Raw genomic sequence first — 4509 nt, 5'->3', positions numbered from 1 at the left:
ACCCTGGGCAAGGATGCTTCCATTGTGCGGCACTGAGAAAATTCCTTGCGCGCTCTCTCTCTCTCTATATATATAAATAACACAAAGACCCTTGGTGTCCTGCGATCTGGAGAGGGAATTTTTCTCAGGGCCTCAAGGGTGGAGGCCTTTAGCTAGGTTATTTCCTTGTGCTGGAATTTAAGGACACATGGCGTCATAACCTGCCTTATGCCAGGTCTAAAGGTCCGTCCATCCAGCCCAATACTGCCTGCTCTGACTGGCAGAAACTCTTCAGCGAGTTAGGCACAAGTGTTTCACATCAAACTAGCTTACCTGATCACCTTTTTAACAGGAGGTTCAGGGAACTGAGCATGGGACTTTCTGCATGCAATGGCCTGAGAAGTTCTGGTAGCCTAATGCGTGTAAACATTAAAATTATTATTTTTTAATTAAATGTACGACGCCTTCAAAAATTTTAAATTAATGCCAGGCCCAAATGCTTGTGTGCCTTTGCATGACTTAGAACCTAGAAGCAGAGTTTCCAACTCTTAAAATAAAAATTTAAAAAGCACATATCTGAGAGGGATCCATGGGCAGAGGTCAGGTAACTGATCCCGGAGTGGCTCTGAAACATAGCCAGGCCTGATCCTGAGCACCACTGTATTCAATAGGTCTTACTCAGGGGTAACCATGCACAGAACTGTCACCGCAGGTCCAGTATTCTGGAAGCACATTATTTCAGGGTTTGAATGAAGCTCCCTGGGAGACCTTGCGCCTATCACTGCCTCTCAGCCTAACTTACTTCACAGGGTTGTTGTGAGGATTAAATGAGGATGGGGAAGAGCCATGAATGCCACTTTGAGATCCTTTGAGGAAAGGGTGAGATATAAATACAACAATCAAATCAAGTTCAAAATTTATTGACACCGAGGACCATTGATTGATTGATTGATTTTCTAGTTCTGAGACACTTGGACATAAGGGAATGTCTGCAAAATATTGCAGGTGTCAACAAAACATTATTATATTCCATCCTGTCCTTGGAATTATGAACTCCTGCATGAACTATTGTCCAAAATGATTATTCACCGGAGAATTCTCTTTATCAAAGGCCTGCAAAAATGTTGACACTATTGGTAAGCAGGAAAACTACTGCCACCTAGTGGGTTGTCTAAGCATAGCCCCAGGACCAAATTACTTACCTGTACAGTACAGTACTTTTGTGCTGCGTAAAATATATATAATAGAGCAGTTTTGAACTAGTCAAGAAGAAGGGATGAAAGAGGTGTTTCCAGCTCCCAGATCAGAACTCTCTCTTGCAGCCTACGTATGTTTACTCAGAAGCAACCCCTAATGAGTTTAACAGGGCTGAATTTGAATTAACAGCCCAGTCCTATGCAAAGTTAGCTGCTCCTAAACCCATTGATTTAAATGGCATTAAACCCTGCACAAGACTGAACTGTGTGTGTAGATAGTACTGCAGCCTTCGTGGGACTGAAGGAAGTTAGGAAAAGTTAGGATAAAGCCAGTCTTCAAGAAATCTCCCATTTGAGCAGATAAGCGTGAGGTTGGAGACTGGACTCCATTTCCAGCACATATAATAACCCCTGCATAGTAACACCACTTGCAATGACAATAAGCAAATATTCTGTCCCTGCTGCCCTCCCTCCTAATCTGTAAAGTGGGAACAGCATTGTCTTCAGGATGGTGTCTTAGTATTTTTCTTTTCTTTGCTGTGTGCCAAGGGCATTTGGTCCTAGATGCCTCGTCTCTTGCATGTCAACTAAATTGCACAACACTGAGTTGCAAATTGTTACCCAAATCAGGGGTGGCAAACCTATGTGGGTAATCCTCTCATATTGTGCTTGTTAGCAACTTTATTTTTATATATATGCTGTCTCTTCAACCTTTAGGAGCATATCTGTATATACTGAAAGATTACTACCATACTATTGAAATAGGGACACGGGTGGCACTGTGGTCTAAACCACCAAGCTTCTTGGGCTTGCTGATCGGAAGGTCGGCACTTCGAATCCCCGCCACGGGGTGAGCTCCCGTTGCTCTGTCCCAGCTCCTGCCAACCTAGCAGTTCGAAAGCACATCAAAGTGCAAGTAGATAAATAGGTACTGCTGTGGCGGGAAGGCAAACGGTGTTTCTGTGCACTCTGGCTTCCGTCACAGTATTCCGTTATGCCAGAAGCAGTTTAGTCCTGCTGGCCACGTGACCCGGAAAGCTGTCTGTGGACAAACGCCGGCTCCCTCGGCCTGAAAGCGAGATGAGCGCCGCAACCCCATAGTCGCCTTTGACTGGACTTAACCGTCCAGGGGTCCTTTGCCTTTTTACTATTGAAATGCATTGGTTCCTTCCAAATGCCAACAGGAACATGGTGACAGGGCTAATCTAAAACAAGCCCCATTGAAACAAACAAACAAACAAAACTCCTTCCAGTAGCACCTTAGAGACCAACTAAGTTTGTTATTGGTATGAGCTTTCGTGTGCAAACTTAGTTGGTCTCTAAGGTGCTACTGGAAGGAATTTTTTTATGTTGTTTCGACTACGGCAGACCAACACGGCTACCCACCTGTAACAAGCCCCATTGAGTTCAGCAGGGATTACACTCCAGTAAGTAGCCTGAATTTCAGAATGGCAGATACAAAGCGTGATTGTTCCCTTACACAGTAGTCTTCAGAGAGCCTCCCCAAACAACAATTCTCTTTGGGCTTCATTGTCCGCCAGGTAAATCAACTGAAGAATGTTCTCTAAACCGGCCCTCTAAACTACCGGTAATTTAAATTGGGATCCACAAACTTAAATCCACAAATCCTTTTCAGTTCAAGCACAGTAAAGAGATTTCCACTAAAACCAACAGTCATGTGCTTTTTTAAAAGATGTGTTCTTAAAGGAGGAACTGCACCCCAATGTTTCTTGTCTGCATACAAACACACGCTAGTGGATATACATGACTTTTCTATCCATACAGTATATGCATTTTTCAAAAATGCAGGTTTGTCTGGCTTGCAGACCACGGTTTTTGAGTGTACAGTACGTGCTAAAAAACCAGTGTGCTTCTAACACAGACCTAAGAAAGAAAGCCAGCCATGGTGTGAGCCCAGTCTGGCTCCTCTGCTAAATGATAGGAAATTGGAAACAATTATTTCCTTCCCCTTTGTGCTGGCCTCCTTTCTCTTCCAAAATAAAGAGAGAAATGGTTTTAGTTTCTAGGAAATCGTTAACACATACTTTGCTGGAAAGTGGCAGAGAAAAACTGGGCCTTAGCCCAGTACAACAACTGAGAGTGCATGCTTCTCCAACGTTCCCTAAACCAGTGTTTTTCAACCACTGTTCCGCGGCACACTAGTGTGCCGCGAGATGTTGCCTGGTGTGCCGTGGGAAAAATTGAAAAATTCAAATATCAGGTTTGTGTTCAGCCAAACAGACCCAGGTTGCGCACTGAATAAAGTATTTTATAATTTTTCATATTTCTGTTTACTTACTATTCCATAATAAAGTAATTATAAAATACTTTCTTTGTGTTTATTTGATTCCTATTCAAGAGAATTACTTTATATATAGTCAATATAGGCACAGAGTTAATTTTTTTAACATTTTCTAATGGTGGTGTGCCTCGTGATTTTTTTCATGAAACAAGTGTGCCTTTGCCCAAAAAAGGTTGGAAAACACTGCCCTAAACCAGATAACCTAAACTCCATACCTGGACAAAATTATCTCTCCTTAGAAGAATTTAGCACATGCTAAATTGTGACTGTGGAAGCCAGAAATCCTACAAAGAAAGTTGTTCTATATTATATGATATTTATGATATATATCAGGCATGTCCAATAGGTTGATCACAATCTACTGGTCGATCCCAGGTAGCGATCCTTTTGCCAACCCTCCCTCCCCAAAAAGCTCAACAAATTTTGCCAACCCTCCTCTAAAAAAAAAGCTCAGCAACTCCTGGCAATGACAATGGGTAGATCACAGCCAGTATTTTTACACTGTGAGTAGATCGCAGTCCCTTGGGAGTTGGACGTGCCTGATATGATATATGTATGTTCTTATGCTTATGTGCGCCTTGCACACACAAACGGGGTGAGCAAACCGTGATCCAAGCCTCGGTTATTAAACTAAAAAGTAAATCCATGATGTTTCTGAAAAAAGAGTTGGTGGTGATGCCAGCCGACGCCAGTCACTTTTACAGTCCAGAGGCGGTGCTGCTTGCTCCCTATTCACTCAGTGCCTAAAGGCTGTGCGGTGGGGGAGCTGCATCTCTAACCTGCGAGCATCGCGCTATGACTCACCTGGAGGAGCGGCCTGGAGAAAGCGCACCAAGATCTTCCCTCCCCGATTGGTGCGTTGCGTTTATTTATTTGTGGCTGATAGGCTGGAGCCGCTGCCCATCCCTCCCCCGCCCCCTGCTTGATGCTTTCCTTTTTAAAGGGCCAGAAGGCGAGCTCCTTGTCACTCCCCCGCCCCCCCACCAGCACCACTCCTGGATCCTCTCGCTACCACTTCAGACGCTCTCAAGC

The sequence above is a fragment of the Lacerta agilis genome, chromosome 2 (genome assembly GCF_009819535.1).
Source record: "Lacerta agilis isolate rLacAgi1 chromosome 2, rLacAgi1.pri, whole genome shotgun sequence".
Taxonomy (NCBI): Eukaryota; Metazoa; Chordata; class Lepidosauria; order Squamata; family Lacertidae; genus Lacerta; species Lacerta agilis.
This window is presented reverse-complemented; position numbering follows the sequence as displayed.